This window comes from Lepisma saccharinum, chromosome 19, assembly GCF_977018435.1.
Source record: "Lepisma saccharinum chromosome 19, izLepSacc3.1, whole genome shotgun sequence".
NCBI lineage: Eukaryota > Metazoa > Arthropoda > Insecta > Zygentoma > Lepismatidae > Lepisma > Lepisma saccharinum.
This window is the reverse complement of record NC_139247.1, coordinates 3,391,391-3,412,315: the sequence shown is the minus strand read 5'-3', so window position 1 is coordinate 3,412,315 and position 20,925 is coordinate 3,391,391.

The window sequence follows — 20,925 nt, the reverse complement described above, 5'->3', positions numbered from 1 at the left end:
TTAAACATCGTAATTAGTTTGTGATTATTCTTGCACCTTATATTGTTTTGAAATGATCCCAGAACACTCAATACATACACTTGGAACAGGCACAACTTTCTTCTTTCATGAAGGACCTCACATAACATCTGCATGGAAATAGGATTGTTAGTATCACAAGCACAGAAATCACCACATGAATTTAGGTCGAAATTCTCAAAAGCGGTTTTCTTGGTTCTATGTTGCGACAAAGGAATTTCCTTTGTTTCCTATCAATAGCAATAATCACGATTCCTGTATGCTACTTTTGTTGTGTCTTCCAATGATTTGAACTCTTCCAAATCATAGCAAAAAATGCCAAATGGATATTTGAGTTTAGAGGCAAGACGGTACGTGTCAAGAATGTTGGGTCCACTAAAAACTTGATTTTTTCTAGTAACAAAATACTATAGCTAAGGAAATACAGAAATATGTGTCGTATATATATGTACCATCGTTAATGACTTTAATGCCTTTTGGAATTTCCTTTTCGGTTTCCGACAAAGTAAAAACCGTTTCCTTGCAACAATATATCCAACAATTCTGTCAATATCAAAAACTTCGAGTCGTTAAAAATGGTATTTACACACACACACAATGGATCAGGCGACCGTATCTCAGTTTTTGGTGGAAAATTTTCGTCACAAAGAGACATAACTCGAGATACGACAATTGTGACAATTACTTTTTCGCTAAATGCTGAGATACGACACTTTGACAAATCCTAAAAAAACTAAATACTCGGAAACGGATAATACTTCAGGGATGTCGATTTTCCAGATTGTGAAGACCACCATATACTACACGTAGGTGAAATATATCAAATTTCGCTTCTTTTTACATACGACACTTTGTGAGGAGTCGCCAAAATTTTGACTGGTTTTCTTGGTTTCCTTTTCAATTTTATTAGAGTCAAATGTAATTTATTTGACACTTAATTCTTTTTCTTGCTGTTTATTTGTTTTCACTATTACTTCAACATAATGTGCTTGTATGTACGTTAACATTTTTGAGAGTTTAAAATCTAAGACTTTGACAAACGAGGTTATTAACCTTATGTCGAACATTGCGACACACATATTAGGATTACTCCAAAGTTCAACACCCGTGTTGAATACTCGACACGCTAAATAAAACTAGTTCACATTAACAATGAACAATATTTGGAGTGAAAATGAATCAGGTCTCAAATTGTAACATTATAACAAGAGTTCAATAATTTACAAACCAATGTGCAGAAATTGAAAGACAAAAAATACCGAGCAAGATAATATAGCATGCCATTATTGACTGTCTTGAAATATATTATAGAATCAGTGTGATCCCTGTTGAGCGATCTTAAAGGAAATCAATAACACCATGTAGTTAATGTTAATTTCCTCGTTCATAAACACACACACAGAGGCATATGTACACAAACATTTTGCTTGGAGAAGATCTTTAATTATTGTAACAATCGAAGCTATATATACATATATTCGATATTTACAGTAATTGTTGAAATTCTCCAAGTGATATGTGCATGTTTACACATGAGATGCATGTTTGTTACAAAACTTCACATATAAAGATAAACTGACAACCGTACAACCTAAGTACGACAATAACAGTGTAACAGGAGTGCCCAGTCAATGACAAGTAATACAATTCAAGACGTACAGCAAAGGCCAAAACTTCAACCAGAAGACAGGGAAACGAATTTAATTTCGAATAGGTTCTCTGATACGAGATTAATGAGGCTGTTCGTGCAAAACGTTTCCGAGGCAGTGCTACCCCTTTTGTATCCCTAAAGAATTTCGTTCATTTCGATGCACTAAGCTTTACATTGGAGAGCGATAGGAAGGCTATTCAAGCTTTACTTTCAAAGCAGGTAAGAAAATCTCTCCACACTAGCGTAGATAGGAAAATGACTTGCATCTCACTGGAAGAAGTTGAGTCGTGAAAATCTTCGTCTCCCAATGTTTTAGCGTAAGGTAAAAAATATCTCTTCGTAATTACAATTGAGATTGTAATGATCAGAGTGTTGGTAGGATGTAACCAGATCATCATCTTTACTATTTTTGAATATATTGGAGGGAAGGTGAAGGGAATTAATTCGTTTTCTTGGTGGGAAGGGAGGGAAGGGAATGGGGTCCCTGGCACGAGATTAATTTCTTTGTAAACCCCGGGTGGGCAGGGAAGGGGTCCCTGGCACGAGATTAAGTTCTTTGTAAACCCCGGTCCCTGGAAGGGATTAATTTTAGTGTAAGCCTCATTTGAGGTTTACACTAATGATTTAATTACTTAATTAAGGCTTGGTGTGAGAGTTGTGACAACAGCAATGACAAAATTCAAACACGGCAGAGCGTTGTTTGCGAAATGATCTAGATCGCATTCAAAGAAATTGAGTAAAGAAAGACTTCGTTTAACAATGTTTTGGTGTAAGATCGAAGATATTTCTTCGTAACTACTATTGCGATTGTAGTGAGTTGAGTGTTAGTAGGATGTAACCAGATCATCATCTTTATTATTTTTGGATATATCTTGGAGGGAAGTGGAAGGGAACTAATTATTTTTCTTGGTGGGAAGGGAGGGAAGGGAATGGGGTCCCTGGCACGAGATTAATTTCTTTGTAAACCCCGGGTGGGCAGGGAAGGGGTCCCTGGCACGAGATTAAGTTCTTTGTAAATACCTATCCCTGGACGGGATTAATTTTAGTGTAAGCCTCACTTGAGGTTTACACTAATGATTTATTTAATTAATTAACGAATGGTGTCACAGTTGTGACAACAACAATCACAAAATTTAAAAAAGAATCGTCATAGCGTTCTTTGCGAAATGATCCTCATCATATTTGAAGGAATCTAGTCGTAAAAGAATTCGTTTACCGATGTCTTGTTCTAAGATTGAAAATATTTCTTTGTAATTACTATTGAGATTGAAGTGAGCTAACTGTAGGTACGATATAACTCGTAGAAATCTCTTTAAATAAACAACAGTAATTTTTTGAAATCTCGTCTCTGTTTTGAAAGCTTTTGTAACGTACACCTCCCTCTCTTTAATATTTCCAAAATGCTGGATTCCTTCATTTTTAAAGTCTATTTCAAACAACCATTCCTGATATTTTTAAGGTATTTATGAAAGTAGTATTCCATACTACCAGTTTTTCATTAGTAGAGGAAGGGACAATAACGAGCTACTGCTTTGATTGTGTTCAATCGGGTGCCTTGAAAAGAAACAAATCTAGCAATAAATTCCATTTTGAACTTAAGATCAGAGTTTTCATAATATAAATTATTTGTTCTTCTTCACTAGATATTAGTCGACACATTTTTCCAATTTTTTACACTCAAGTTCATTATATCGGTATCTCAGATGGTGCTGAGGAACAAATATCTTCGTCCTAAGATTCCAACCTTGACTTCTTAATCTAGCAGCATCTTTATATTTGTTAAATTTGCAGACCAATCTTGTTCTGACTCTTTACTTAAAAATATTGGCTGATCCCCAGAGGCAGTGGTTGTTTTCTTAAACATCGTAATTAGTTTGTGATTATTCTTGCACCTTATATTGTTTTGAAATGATCCCAGAACACTAAATACATACACTTGGAACAGGCACAACTTTCTTCTTTCATGAAGGACCTCACATAACATCTGCATGGAAATAGGATTGTTAGTATCACAAGCACAGAAATCACCACATGAATTTAGGTCGAAATTCTCAAAAGCGGTTTTCTTGGTTCTATGTTGCGACAAAGGAATTTCCTTTGTTTCCTATCAATAGCAATAATCACGATTCCTGTATGCTACTTTTGTTGTGTCTTCCAATGATTTGAACTCTTCCAAATCATAGCAAAAAATGCCAAATGGATATTTGAGTTTAGAGGCAAGACGGTACGTGTCAAGAATGTTGGGTCCACTAAAAACTTGATTTTTTCTAGTAACAAAATACTATAGCTAAGGAAATACAGAAATATGTGTCGTATATATATGTACCATCGTTAATGACTTTAATGCCTTTTGGAATTTCCTTTTCGGTTTCCGACAAAGTAAAAACCGTTTCCTTGCAACAATATATCCAACAATTCTGTCAATATCAAAAACTTTGAGTCGTTAAAAATGGTATTTACACACACACACAATGGATCAGGCGACCGTATCTCAGTTTTTGGTGGAAAATTTTCGTCACAAAGAGACATAACTCGAGATACGACAATTGTGACAATTACTTTTTCGCTAAATGCTGAGATACGACACTTTGACAAATCCTAAAAAAAACTAAATACTCGGAAACGGATAATACTTCAGGGATGTCGATTTTCCTGATTGTGATGACCTCCATATACTACACGTAGGAGAAATATATCAAATTTCGCTCCTTTTTACACACGACACTTTGTGAGGAGTCGCCAAAATTTTGACTGGTTTTCTTGGTTTCCTTGTCAATTTTATTAGAGTCAAATGTAATTTATTTGACACTTAATTCTTTTTCTTGCTGTTTATTTGTTTTCACTATTACTTCAACATAATGTGCTTGTATGTACGTTAACATTTTTGAGAGTTTAAAATCTAAGACTTTGACAAACGAGGTTATTAACCTTATGTCGAACATTGCGACACACATATTAGGATTACTCCAAAGTTCAACACCCGTGTTGAATACTCGACACGCTAAATAAAACTAGTTCACATTAACAATGACCAATATTTGGAGTGAAAATGAATCAGGTCTCAAATTGTAACATTATAACAAGAGTTCAATAATTTACAAACCAATGTGCAGAAATTGAAAGACAAAAAATACCGAGCAAGATAATATAGCATGCCATTATTGACTGTCTTGAAATATATTATAGAATCATTGTGATCCCTGTTGAGCGATCTTAAAGGAAATCAATAACACCATGTAGTTAATGTTAATTTCCTCGTTCATAAACACACACACAGAGGCATATGTACACAAACATTTTGCTTGGAGAAGATCTTTAATTATTGTAACAATCGAAGCTATATATACATATATTCGATATTTACAGTAATTGTTGAAATTCTCCAAGTGATATGTGCATGTTTACACATGAGATGCATGTTTGTTACAAAACTTCACATATAAAGATAAACTGACAGCCGTACAACCTAAGTACGACAATAACAGTGTAACAGGAGTGCCCAGTCAATGACAAGTAATACAATTCAAGACGTACAGCAAAGGCCAAAACTTCAACCAGAAGACAGGGAAACGAATTTAATTTCGAATAGGTTCTCTGATACGAGATTAATGAGGCTGTTCGTGCAAAACGTTTCCGAGGCAGTGCTACCCCTTTTGTATCCCTAAAGAATTTCGTTCATTTCGATGCACTAAGCTTTACATTGGAGAGCGATAGGAAGGCTATTCAAGCTTTACTTTCAAAGCAGGTAAGAAAATCTCTCCACACTAGGGTAGATAGGAAAATGACTTGCATCTCCTTGGAAGAAGTTGAGTCGTGAAAATCTTCGTCTCCCAATGTTTTAGCGTAAGGTAAAAAATATCTCTTCGTAATTACAATTGAGATTGTAATGATCAGAGTGTTGGTAGGATGTAACCAGATCATCATCTTTACTATTTTTGAATATATTGGAGGGAAGGTGAAGGGAATTAATTCGTTTTCTTGGTGGGAAGGGAGGGAAGGGAATGGGGTCCCTGGCACGAGATTAATTTCTTTGTAAACCCCGGGTGGGCAGGGAAGGGGTCCCTGGCACGAGATTAAGTTCTTTGTAAACCCCGGTCCCTGGAAGGGATTAATTTTAGTGTAAGCCTCATTTGAGGTTTACACTAATGATTTAATTACTTAATTAAGGCTTGGTGTGAGAGTTGTGACAACAGCAATGACAAAATTCAAACACGGCAGAGCGTTGTTTGCGAAATGATCTAGATCGCATTCAAAGAAATTGAGTAAAGAAATACTTCGTTTAACAATGTTTTGGTGTAAGATCGAAGATATTTCTTCGTAACTACTATTGCGATTGTAGTGAGTTGAGTGTTAGTAGGATGTAACCAGATCATCATCTTTATTATTTTTGGATATATCTTGGAGGGAAGTGGAAGGGAACTAATTATTTTTCTTGGTGGGAAGGGAGGGAAGGGAATGGGGTCCCTGGCACGAGATTAATTTCTTTGTAAACCCCGGGTGGGCAGGGAAGGGGTCCCTGGCACGAGATTAAGTTCTTTGTAAACCCCTGTCCCTGGACGGGATTAATTTTAGTGTAAGCCTCACTTGAGGTTTACACTAATGATTTATTTAATTAATTAACGAATGGTGTCACGGTTGTGACAACAACAATCACAAAATTTAAAAAAGAATCGTCATAGCGTTCTTTGCGAAATGATCCTCATCATATTTGAAGGAATCTAGTCGTAAAAGAATTCGTTTACCGATGTCTTGTTCTAAGATTGAAAATATTTCTTCGTAATTACTATTGAGATTGAAGTGAGCTAACTGTAGGTACGATATAACTCGTAGAAATCTCTTTAAATAAACAACAGTCATTTTTTGAAATCTCGTCTCTGTTTTGAAAGCTTTTGTAAGGTACACCTCCCTCTCTTTAATATTTCCAAAATGCTGGATTCCTTCATTTTTAAAGTCTATTTCAAACAACCATTCCTGATATTTTTAAGGTATTTATGAAAGTAGTATTCCATACTACCAGTTTTTCATTAGTAGAGGAAGGGACAATAACTAGCTACTGCTTTGATTGTGTTCAATCGGGTGCCTTGAAAAGAAACAAATCTAGCAATAAATTCCATTTTGAACTTAAGATCAGAGTTTTCATAATATAAATTATTTGTTCTTCTTCACTAGATATTAGTCGACACATTTTTCCAATTTTTTACACTCAAGTTCATTATATCGGTATCTCAGATGGTGCTGAGGAACAAATATCTTCGTCCTAAGATTCCAACCTTGACTTCTTAATCTAGCAGCATCTTTATATTTGTTAAATTTGCAGACCAATCTTGTTCTGACTCTTTACTTAAAAATATTGGCTGATCCCCAGAGGCAGTGGTTGTTTTCTTAAACATCGTAATTAGTTTGTGATTATTCTTGCACCTTATATTGTTTTGAAATGATCCCAGAATATGTAAATACATACACTTGGAACAGGCACAACTTTCTTCTTTCATGAAGGACCTCACATAACATCTGCATGGAAATAAGATTGTTAGTATCACAAGCACAGAAATCACCACATGAATTTAGGTCGAAATTCTCAAAAGCGGTTTTCTTGGTTCTATGTTGCGACAAAGGAATTTCCTTTGTTTCCTATCAATAGCAATAATCACGATTCCTGTATGCTACTTTTGTTGTGTCTTCCAATGATTTGAACTCTTCCAAATCATAGCAAAAAATGCCAAATGGATATTTGAGTTTAGAGGCAAGACGGTACGTGTCAAGAATGTTGGGTCCACTAAAAACTTGATTTTTTCTAGTAACAAAATACTATAGCTAAGGAAATACAGAAATATGTGTCGTATATATATGTACCATCGTTAATGACTTTAATGCCTTTTGGAATTTCCTTTTCGGTTTCCGACAAAGTAAAAACCGTTTCCTTGCAACAATATATCCAACAATTCTGTCAATATCAAAAACTTCGAGTCGTTAAAAATGGTATTTACACACACACACAATGGATCAGGCGACCGTATCTCAGTTTTTGGTGGAAAATTTTCGTCACAAAGAGACATAACTCGAGATACGACAATTGTGACAATTACTTTTTCGCTAAATGCTGAGATACGACACTTTGACAAATCCTAAAAAAACTAAATACTCGGAAACGGATAATACTTCAGGGATGTCGATTTTCCAGATTGTGAAGACCACCATATACTACACGTAGGTGAAATATATCAAATTTCGCTTCTTTTTACATACGACACTTTGTGAGGAGTCGCCAAAATTTTGACTGGTTTTCTTGGTTTCCTTTTCAATTTTATTAGAGTCAAATGTAATTTATTTGACACTTAATTCTTTTTCTTGCTGTTTATTTGTTTTCACTATTACTTCAACATAATGTGCTTGTATGTACGTTAACATTTTTGAGAGTTTAAAATCTAAGACTTTGACAAACGAGGTTATTAACCTTATGTCGAACATTGCGACACACATATTAGGATTACTCCAAAGTTCAACACCCGTGTTGAATACTCGACACGCTAAATAAAACTAGTTCACATTAACAATGAACAATATTTGGAGTGAAAATGAATCAGGTCTCAAATTGTAACATTATAACAAGAGTTCAATAATTTACAAACCAATGTGCAGAAATTGAAAGACAAAAAATACCGAGCAAGATAATATAGCATGCCATTATTGACTGTCTTGAAATATATTATAGAATCATTGTGATCCCTGTTGAGCGATCTTAAAGGAAATCAATAACACAATGTAGTTAATGTTAATTTCCTCGTTCATAAACACACACACAGAGGCATATGTACACAAACATTTTGCTTGGAGAAGATCTTTAATTATTGTAACAATCGAAGCTATATATACATATATTCGATATTTACAGTAATTGTTGAAATTCTCCAAGTGATATGTGCATGTTTACACATGAGATGCATGTTTGTTACAAAACTTCACATATAAAGATAAACTGACAGCCGTACAACCTAAGTACGACAATAACAGTGTAACAGGAGTGCCCAGTCAATGACAAGTAATACAATTCAAGACGTACAGCAAAGGCCAAAACTTCAACCAGAAGACAGGGAAACGAATTTAATTTCGAATAGGTTCTCTGATACGAGATTAATGAGGCTGTTCGTGCAAAACGTTTCCGAGGCAGTGCTACCCCTTTTGTATCCCTAAAGAATTTCGTTCATTTCGATGCACTAAGCTTTACATTGGAGAGCGATAGGAAGGCTATTCAAGCTTTACTTTCAAAGCAGGTAAGAAAATCTCTCCACACTAGGGTAGATAGGAAAATGACTTGCATCTCCTTGGAAGAAGTTGAGTCGTGAAAATCTTCGTCTCCCAATGTTTTAGCGTAAGGTAAAAAATATCTCTTCGTAATTACAATTGAGATTGTAATGATCAGAGTGTTGGTAGGATGTAACCAGATCATCATCTTTACTATTTTTGAATATATTGGAGGGAAGGTGAAGGGAATTAATTCGTTTTCTTGGTGGGAAGGGAGGGAAGGGAATGGGGTCCCTGGCACGAGATTAATTTCTTTGTAAACCCCGGGTGGGCAGGGAAGGGGTCCCTGGCACGAGATTAAGTTCTTTGTAAACCCCGGTCCCTGGAAGGGATTAATTTTAGTGTAAGCCTCATTTGAGGTTTACACTAATGATTTAATTACTTAATTAAGGCTTGGTGTGAGAGTTGTGACAACAGCAATGACAAAATTCAAACACGGCAGAGCGTTGTTTGCGAAATGATCTAGATCGCATTCAAAGAAATTGAGTAAAGAAAGACTTCGTTTAACAATGTTTTGGTGTAAGATCGAAGATATTTCTTCGTAACTACTATTGCGATTGTAGTGAGTTGAGTGTTAGTAGGATGTAACCAGATCATCATCTTTATTATTTTTGGATATATCTTGGAGGGAAGTGGAAGGGAACTAATTATTTTTCTTGGTGGGAAGGGAGGGAAGGGAATGGGGTCCCTGGCACGAGATTAATTTCTTTGTAAACCCCGGGTGGGCAGGGAAGGGGTCCCTGGCACGAGATTAAGTTCTTTGTAAACCCCTGTCCCTGGACGGGATTAATTTTAGTGTAAGCCTCACTTGAGGTTTACACTAATGATTTATTTAATTAATTAACGAATGGTGTCACAGTTGTGACAACAACAATCACAAAATTTAAAAAAGAATCGTCATAGCGTTCTTTGCGAAATGATCCTCATCATATTTGAAGGAATCTAGTCGTAAAAGAATTCGTTTACCGATGTCTTGTTCTAAGATTGAAAATATTTCTTCGTAATTACTATTGAGATTGAAGTGAGCTAACTGTAGGTACGATATAACTCGTAGAAATCTCTTTAAATAAACAACAGTCATTTTTTGAAATCTCGTCTCTGTTTTGAAAGCTTTTGTAAGGTACACCTCCCTCTCTTTAATATTTCCAAAATGCTGGATTCCTTCATTTTTAAAGTCTATTTCAAACAACCATTCCTGATATTTTTAAGGTATTTAGGAAAGTAGTATTCCATACTACCAGTTTTTCATTAGTAGAGGAAGGGACAATAACGAGCTACTGCTTTGATTGTGTTCAATCGGGTGCCTTGAAAAGAAACAAATCTAGCAATAAATTCCATTTTGAACTTAAGATCAGAGTTTTCATAATATAAATTATTTGTTCTTCTTCACTAGATATTAGTCGACACATTTTTCCAATTTTTTACACTCAAGTTCATTATATCGGTATCTCAGATGGTGCTGAGGAACAAATATCTTCGTCCTAAGATTCCAACCTTGACTTCTTAATCTAGCAGCATCTTTATATTTGTTAAATTTGCAGACCAATCTTGTTCTGACTCTTTACTTAAAAATATTGGCTGATCCCCAGAGGCAGTGGTTGTTTTCTTAAACATCGTAATTAGTTTGTGATTATTCTTGCACCTTATATTGTTTTGAAATGATCCCAGAATATGTAAATACATACACTTGGAACAGGCACAACTTTCTTCTTTCATGAAGGACCTCACATAACATCTGCATGGAAATAGGATTGTTAGTATCGCAAGCACAGAAATCACCACATGAATTTAGGTCGAAATTCTCAAAAGCGGTTTTCTTGGTTCTATGTTGCGACAAAGGAATTTCCTTTGTTTCCTATCAATAGCAATAATCACGATTCCTGTATGCTACTTTTGTTGTGTCTTCCAATGATTTGAACTCTTCCAAATCATAGCAAAAAATGCCAAATGGATATTTGAGTTTAGAGGCAAGACGGTACGTGTCAAGAATGTTGGGTCCACTAAAAACTTGATTTTTTCTAGTAACAAAATACTATAGCTAAGGAAATACAGAAATATGTGTCGTATATATATGTACCATCGTTAATGACTTTAATGCCTTTTGGAATTTCCTTTTCGGTTTCCGACAAAGTAAAAACCGTTTCCTTGCAACAATATATCCAACAATTCTGTCAATATCAAAAACTTCGAGTCGTTAAAAATGGTATTTACACACACACACAATGGATCAGGCGACCGTATCTCAGTTTTTGGTGGAAAATTTTCGTCACAAAGAGACATAACTCGAGATACGACAATTGTGACAATTACTTTTTCGCTAAATGCTGAGATACGACACTTTGACAAATCCTAAAAAAACTAAATACTCGGAAACGGATAATACTTCAGGGATGTCGATTTTCCAGATTGTGAAGACCACCATATACTACACGTAGGTGAAATATATCAAATTTCGCTTCTTTTTACATACGACACTTTGTGAGGAGTCGCCAAAATTTTGACTGGTTTTCTTGGTTTCCTTTTCAATTTTATTAGAGTCAAATGTAATTTATTTGACACTTAATTCTTTTTCTTGCTGTTTATTTGTTTTCACTATTACTTCAACATAATGTGCTTGTATGTACGTTAACATTTTTGAGAGTTTAAAATCTAAGACTTTGACAAACGAGGTTATTAACCTTATGTCGAACATTGCGACACACATATTAGGATTACTCCAAAGTTCAACACCCGTGTTGAATACTCGACACGCTAAATAAAACTAGTTCACATTAACAATGAACAATATTTGGAGTGAAAATGAATCAGGTCTCAAATTGTAACATTATAACAAGAGTTCAATAATTTACAAACCAATGTGCAGAAATTGAAAGACAAAAAATACCGAGCAAGATAATATAGCATGCCATTATTGACTGTCTTGAAATATATTATAGAATCATTGTGATCCCTGTTGAGCGATCTTAAAGGAAATCAATAACACAATGTAGTTAATGTTAATTTCCTCGTTCATAAACACACACACAGAGGCATATGTACACAAACATTTTGCTTGAAGAAGATCTTTAATTATTGTAACAATCGAAGCTATATATACATATATTCGATATTTACAGTAATTGTTGAAATTCTCCAAGTGATATGTGCATGTTTACACATGAGATGCATGTTTGTTACAAAACTTCACATATAAAGATAAACTGACAGCCGTACAACCTAAGTACGACAATAACAGTGTAACAGGAGTGCCCAGTCAATGACAAGTAATACAATTCAAGACGTACAGCAAAGGCCAAAACTTCAACCAGAAGACAGGGAAACGAATTTAATTTCGAATAGGTTCTCTGATACGAGATTAATGAGGCTGTTCGTGCAAAACGTTTCCGAGGCAGTGCTACCCCTTTTGTATCCCTAAAGAATTTCGTTCATTTCGATGCACTAAGCTTTACATTGGAGAGCGATAGGAAGGCTATTCAAGCTTTACTTTCAAAGCAGGTAAGAAAATCTCTCCACACTAGGGTAGATAGGAAAATGACTTGCATCTCCTTGGAAGAAGTTGAGTCGTGAAAATCTTCGTCTCCCAATGTTTTAGCGTAAGGTAAAAAATATCTCTTCGTAATTACAATTGAGATTGTAATGATCAGAGTGTTGGTAGGATGTAACCAGATCATCATCTTTACTATTTTTGAATATATTGGAGGGAAGGTGAAGGGAATTAATTCGTTTTCTTGGTGGGAAGGGAGGGAAGGGAATGGGGTCCCTGGCACGAGATTAATTTCTTTGTAAACCCCGGGTGGGCAGGGAAGGGGTCCCTGGCACGAGATTAAGTTCTTTGTAAACCCCGGTCCCTGGAAGGGATTAATTTTAGTGTAAGCCTCATTTGAGGTTTACACTAATGATTTAATTACTTAATTAAGGCTTGGTGTGAGAGTTGTGACAACAGCAATGACAAAATTCAAACACGGCAGAGCGTTGTTTGCGAAATGATCTAGATCGCATTCAAAGAAATTGAGTAAAGAAAGACTTCGTTTAACAATGTTTTGGTGTAAGATCGAAGATATTTCTTCGTAACTACTATTGCGATTGTAGTGAGTTGAGTGTTAGTAGGATGTAACCAGATCATCATCTTTATTATTTTTGGATATATCTTGGAGGGAAGTGGAAGGGAACTAATTATTTTTCTTGGTGGGAAGGGAGGGAAGGGAATGGGGTCCCTGGCACGAGATTAATTTCTTTGTAAACCCCGGGTGGGCAGGGAAGGGGTCCCTGGCACGAGATTAAGTTCTTTGTAAACCCCTGTCCCTGGACGGGATTAATTTTAGTGTAAGCCTCACTTGAGGTTTACACTAATGATTTATTTAATTAATTAACGAATGGTGTCACAGTTGTGACAACAACAATCACAAAATTTAAAAAAGAATCGTCATAGCGTTCTTTGCGAAATGATCCTCATCATATTTGAAGGAATCTAGTCGTAAAAGAATTCGTTTACCGATGTCTTGTTCTAAGATTGAAAATATTTCTTCGTAATTACTATTGAGATTGAAGTGAGCTAACTGTAGGTACGATATAACTCGTAGAAATCTCTTTAAATAAACAACAGTCATTTTTTGAAATCTCGTCTCTGTTTTGAAAGCTTTTGTAAGGTACACCTCCCTCTCTTTAATATTTCCAAAATGCTGGATTCCTTCATTTTTAAAGTCTATTTCAAACAACCATTCCTGATATTTTTAAGGTATTTAGGAAAGTAGTATTCCATACTACCAGTTTTTCATTAGTAGAGGAAGGGACAATAACGAGCTACTGCTTTGATTGTGTTCAATCGGGTGCCTTGAAAAGAAACAAATCTAGCAATAAATTCCATTTTGAACTTAAGATCAGAGTTTTCATAATATAAATTATTTGTTCTTCTTCACTAGATATTAGTCGACACATTTTTCCAATTTTTTACACTCAAGTTCATTATATCGGTATCTCAGATGGTGCTGAGGAACAAATATCTTCGTCCTAAGATTCCAACCTTGACTTCTTAATCTAGCAGCATCTTTATATTTGTTAAATTTGCAGACCAATCTTGTTCTGACTCTTTACTTAAAAATATTGGCTGATCCCCAGAGGCAGTGGTTGTTTTCTTAAACATCGTAATTAGTTTGTGATTATTCTTGCACCTTATATTGTTTTGAAATGATCCCAGAATATGTAAATACATACACTTGGAACAGGCACAACTTTCTTCTTTCATGAAGGACCTCACATAACATCTGCATGGAAATAGGATTGTTAGTATCACAAGCACAGAAATCACCACATGAATTTAGGTCGAAATTCTCAAAAGCGGTTTTCTTGGTTCTATGTTGCGACAAAGGAATTTCCTTTGTTTCCTATCAATAGCAATAATCACGATTCCTGTATGCTACTTTTGTTGTGTCTTCCAATGATTTGAACTCTTCCAAATCATAGCAAAAAATGCCAAATGGATATTTGAGTTTAGAGGCAAGACGGTACGTGTCAAGAATGTTGGGTCCACTAAAAACTTGATTTTTTCTAGTAACAAAATACTATAGCTAAGGAAATACAGAAATATGTGTCGTATATATATGTACCATCGTTAATGACTTTAATGCCTTTTGGAATTTCCTTTTCGGTTTCCGACAAAGTAAAAACCGTTTCATTGCAACAATATATCCAACAATTCTGTCAATATCAAAAACTTCGAGTCGTTAAAAATGGTATTTACACACACACACAATGGATCAGGCGACCGTATCTCAGTTTTTGGTGGAAAATTTTCGTCACAAAGAGACATAACTCGAGATACGACAATTGTGACAATTACTTTTTCGCTAAATGCTGAGATACGACACTTTGACAAATCCTAAAAAAACTAAATACTCGGAAACGGATAATACTTCAGGGATGTCGATTTTCCAGATTGTGAAGACCACCATATACTACACGTAGGTGAAATATATCAAATTTCGCTTCTTTTTACATACGACACTTTGTGAGGAGTCGCCAAAATTTTGACTGGTTTTCTTGGTTTCCTTTTCAATTTTATTAGAGTCAAATGTAATTTATTTGACACTTAATTCTTTTTCTTGCTGTTTATTTGTTTTCACTATTACTTCAACATAATGTGCTTGTATGTACGTTAACATTTTTGAGAGTTTAAAATCTAAGACTTTGACAAACGAGGTTATTAACCTTATGTCGAACATTGCGACACACATATTAGGATTACTCCAAAGTTCAACACCCGTGTTGAATACTCGACACGCTAAATAAAACTAGTTCACATTAACAATGAACAATATTTGGAGTGAAAATGAATCAGGTCTCAAATTGTAACATTATAACAAGAGTTCAATAATTTACAAACCAATGTGCAGAAATTGAAAGACAAAAAATACCGAGCAAGATAATATAGCATGCCATTATTGACTGTCTTGAAATATATTATAGAATCATTGTGATCCCTGTTGAGCGATCTTAAAGGAAATCAATAACACAATGTAGTTAATGTTAATTTCCTCGTTCATAAACACACACACAGAGGCATATGTACACAAACATTTTGCTTGAAGAAGATCTTTAATTATTGTAACAATCGAAGCTATATATACATATATTCGATATTTACAGTAATTGTTGAAATTCTCCAAGTGATATGTGCATGTTTACACATGAGATGCATGTTTGTTACAAAACTTCACATATAAAGATAAACTGACAGCCGTACAACCTAAGTACGACAATAGCAGTGTAACAGGAGTGCCCAGTCAATGACAAGTAATACAATTCAAGACGTACAGCAAAGGCCAAAACTTCAACCAGAAGACAGGGAAACGAATTTAATTTCGAATAGGTTCTCTGATACGAGATTAATGAGGCTGTTCGTGCATAACGTTTCCGAGGCAGTGCTACCCCTTTTGTATCCCTAAAGAATTTCGTTCATTTCGATGCACTAAGCTTTACATTGGAGAGCGATAGGAAGGCTATTCAAGCTTTACTTTCAAAGCAGGTAAGAAAATCTCTCCACACTAGGGTAGATAGGAAAATGACTTGCATCTCCTTGGAAGAAGTTGAGTCGTGAAAATCTTCGTCTCCCAATGTTTTAGCGTAAGGTAAAAAATATCTCTTCGTAATTACAATTGAGATTGTAATGATCAGAGTGTTGGTAGGATGTAACCTGATCATCATCTTTACTATTTTTGAATATATTGGAGGGAAGGTGAAGGGAATTAATTCGTTTTCTTGGTGGGAAGGGAGGGAAGGGAATGGGGTCCCTGGCACGAGATTAATTTCTTTGTAAACCCCGGGTGGGCAGGGAAGGGGTCCCTGGCACGAGATTAAGTTCTTTGTAAACCCCGGTCCCTGGAAGGGATTAATTTTAGTGTAAGCCTCATTTGAGGTTTACACTAATGATTTAATTCATTAATTAAGGCTTGGTGTGAGAGTTGTGACAACAGCAATGACAAAATTCAAACACGGCAGAGCGTTGTTTGCGAAATGATCTAGATCGCATTCAAAGAAATTGAGTAAAGAAATACTTCGTTTAACAATGTTTTGGTGTAAGATCGAAGATATTTCTTCGTAACTACTATTGCGATTGTAGTGAGTTGAGTGTTAGTAGGATGTAACCAGATCATCATCTTTATTATTTTTGGATATATCTTGGAGGGAAGTGGAAGGGAACTAATTATTTTTCTTGGTGGGAAGGGAGGGAAGGGAATGGGGTCCCTGGCACGAGATTAATTTCTTTGTAAACCCCGGGTGGGCAGGGAAGGGGTCCCTGGCACGAGATTAAGTTCTTTGTAAACCCCTGTCCCTGGACGGGATTAATTTTAGTGTAAGCCTCACTTGAGGTTTACACTAATGATTTATTTAATTAATTAACGAATGGTGTCACAGTTGTGACAACAACAATCACAAAATTTAAAAAAGAATCGTCATAGCGTTCTTTGCGAAATGATCCTCATCATATTTGAAGGAATCTAGTCGTAAAAGAATTCGTTTACCGATGTCTTGTTCTAAGATTGAAAATATTTCTTTGTAATTACTATTGAGATTGAAGTGAGCTAACTGTAGGTACGATATAACTCGTAGAAATCTCTTTAAATAAACAACAGTAATTTTTTGAAATCTCGTCTCTGTTTTGAAAGCTTTTGTAACGTACACCTCCCTCTCTTTAATATTTCCAAAATGCTGGATTCCTTCATTTTTAAAGTCTATTTCAAACAACCATTCCTGATATTTTTAAGGTATTTATGAAAGTAGTATTCCATACTACCAGTTTTTCATTAGTAGAGGAAGGGACAATAACGAGCTACTGCTTTGATTGTGTTCAATCGGGTGCCTTGAAAAGAAACAAATCTAGCAATAAATTCCATTTTGAACTTAAGATCAGAGTTTTCATAATATAAATTATTTGTTCTTCTTCACTAGATATTAGTCGACACATTTTTCCAATTTTTTACACTCAAGTTCATTATATCGGTATCTCAGATGGTGCTGAGGAACAAATATCTTCGTCCTAAGATTCCAACCTTGACTTCTTAATCTAGCAGCATCTTTATATTTGTTAAATTTGCAGACCAATCTTGTTCTGACTCTTTACTTAAAAATATTGGCTGATCCCCAGAGGCAGTGGTTGTTTTCTTAAACATCGTAATTAGTTTGTGATTATTCTTGCACCTTATATTGTTTTGAAATGATCCCAGAACACTAAATACATACACTTGGAACAGGCACAACTTTCTTCTTTCATGAAGGACCTCACATAACATCTGCATGGAAATAGGATTGTTAGTATCACAAGCACAGAAATCACCACATGAATTTAGGTCGAAATTCTCAAAAGCGGTTTTCTTGGTTCTATGTTGCGACAAAGGAATTTCCTTTGTTTCCTATCAATAGCAATAATCACGATTCCTGTATGCTACTTTTGTTGTGTCTTCCAATGATTTGAACTCTTCCAAATCATAGCAAAAAATGCCAAATGGATATTTGAGTTTAGAGGCAAGACGGTACGTGTCAAGAATGTTGGGTCCACTAAAAACTTGATTTTTTCTAGTAACAAAATACTATAGCTAAGGAAATACAGAAATATGTGTCGTATATATATGTACCATCGTTAATGACTTTAATGCCTTTTGGAATTTCCTTTTCGGTTTCCGACAAAGTAAAAACCGTTTCCTTGCAACAATATATCCAACAATTCTGTCAATATCAAAAACTTTGAGTCGTTAAAAATGGTATTTACACACACACACAATGGATCAGGCGACCGTATCTCAGTTTTTGGTGGAAAATTTTCGTCACAAAGAGACATAACTCGAGATACGACAATTGTGACAATTACTTTTTCGCTAAATGCTGAGATACGACACTTTGACAAATCCTAAAAAAAACTAAATACTCGGAAACGGATAATACTTCAGGGATGTCGATTTTCCTGATTGTGATGACCTCCATATACTACACGTAGGAGAAATATATCAAATTTCGCTCCTTTTTACACACGACACTTTGTGAGGAGTCGCCAAAATTTTGACTGGTTTTCTTGGTTTCCTTGTCAATTTTATTAGAGTCAAATGTAATTTATTTGACACTTAATTCTTTTTCTTGCTGTTTATTTGTTTTCACTATTACTTCAACATAATGTGCTTGTATGTACGTTAACATTTTTGAGAGTTTAAAATCTAAGACTTTGACAAACGAGGTTATTAACCTTATGTCGAACATTGCGACACACATATTAGGATTACTCCAAAGTTCAACACCCGTGTTGAATACTCGACACGCTAAATAAAACTAGTTCACATTAACAATGACCAATATTTGGAGTGAAAATGAATCAGGTCTCAAATTGTAACATTATAACAAGAGTTCAATAATTTACAAACCAATGTGCAGAAATTGAAAGACAAAAAATACCGAGCAAGATAATATAGCATGCCATTATTGACTGTCTTGAAATATATTATAGAATCATTGTGATCCCTGTTGAGCGATCTTAAAGGAAATCAATAACACCATGTAGTTAATGTTAATTTCCTCGTTCATAAACACACACACAGAGGCATATGTACACAAACATTTTGCTTGGAGAAGATCTTTAATTATTGTAACAATCGAAGCTATATATACATATATTCGATATTTACAGTAATTGTTGAAATTCTCCAAGTGATATGTGCATGTTTACACATGAGATGCATGTTTGTTACAAAACTTCACATATAAAGATAAACTGACAGCCGTACAACCTAAGTACGACAATAACAGTGTAACAGGAGTGCCCAGTCAATGACAAGTAATACAATTCAAGACGTACAGCAAAGGCCAAAACTTCAACCAGAAGACAGGGAAACGAATTTAATTTCGAATAGGTTCTCTGATACGAGATTAATGAGGCTGTTCGTGCAAAACGTTTCCGAGGCAGTGCTACCCCTTTTGTATCCCTAAAGAATTTCGTTCATTTCTATGCACTAAGCTTTACATTGGAGAGCGATAGGAAGGCTATTCAAGCTTTACTTTCAAAGCAGGTAAGAAAATCTCTCCACACTAGGGTAGATAGGAAAATGACTTGCATCTCCTTGGAAGAAGTTGAGTCGTGAAAATCTTCGTCTCCCAATGTTTTAGCGTAAGGTAAAAAATATCTCTTCGTAATTACAATTGAGATTGTAATGATCAGAGTGTTGGTAGGATGTAACCAGATCATCATCTTTACTATTTTTGAATATATTGGAGGGAAGGTGAAGGGAATTAATTCGTTTTCTTGGTGGGAAGGGAGGGAAGGGAATGGGGTCCCTGGCACGAGATTAATTTCTTTGTAAACCCCGGGTGGGCAGGGAAGGGGTCCCTGGCACGAGATTAAGTTCTTTGTAAACCCCGGTCCCTGGAAGGGATTAATTTTAGTGTAAGCCTCATTTGAGGTTTACACTAATGATTTAATTCATTAATTAAGGCTTGGTGTGAGAGTTGTGACAACAGCAATGACAAAATTCAAACACGGCAGAGCGTTGTTTGCGAAATGATCTAGATCGCATTCAAAGAAATTGAGTAAAGAAATACTTCGTTTAACAATGTTTTGGTGTAAGATCGAAGATATTTCTTCGTAACTACTATTGCGATTGTAGTGAGTTGAGTGTTAGTAGGATGTAACCAGATCATCATCTTTATTATTTTTGGATATATCTTGGAGGGAAGTGGAAGGGAACTAATTATTTTTCTTGGTGGGAAGGGAGGGAAGGGAATGGGGTCCCTGGCACGAGATTAATTTCTTTGTAAACCCCGGGTGGGCAGGGAAGGGGTCCCTGGCACGAGATTAAGTTCTTTGTAAACCCCTGTCCCTGGACGGGATTAATTTTAGTGTAAGCCTCACTTGAGGTTTACACTAATGATTTATTTAATTAATTAACGAATGGTGTCACAGTTGTGACAACAACAATCACAAAATTTAAAAAAGAATCGTCATAGCGTTCTTTGCGAAATGATCCTCATCATATTTGAAGGAATCTAGTCGTAAAAGAATTCGTTTACCGATGTCTTGTTCTAAGATTGAAAATATTTCTTCGTAATTACTATTGAGATTGAAGTGAGCTAACTGTAGGTACGATATAACTCGTAGAAATCTCTTTAAATAAACAACAGTCATTTTTTGAAATCTCGTCTCTGTTTTGAAAGCTTTTGTAAGGTACACCTCCCTCTCTTTAATATTTCCAAAATGCTGGATTCCTTCATTTTTAAAGTCTATTTCAAACAACCATTCCTGATATTTTTAAGGTATTTAGGAAAGTAGTATTCCATACTACCAGTTTTTCATTAGTAGAGGAAGGGACAATAACGAGCTACTGCTTTGATTGTGTTCAATCGGGTGCCTTGAAAAGAAACAAATCTAGCAATAAATTCCATTTTGAACTTAAGATCAGAGTTTTCATAATATAAATTAT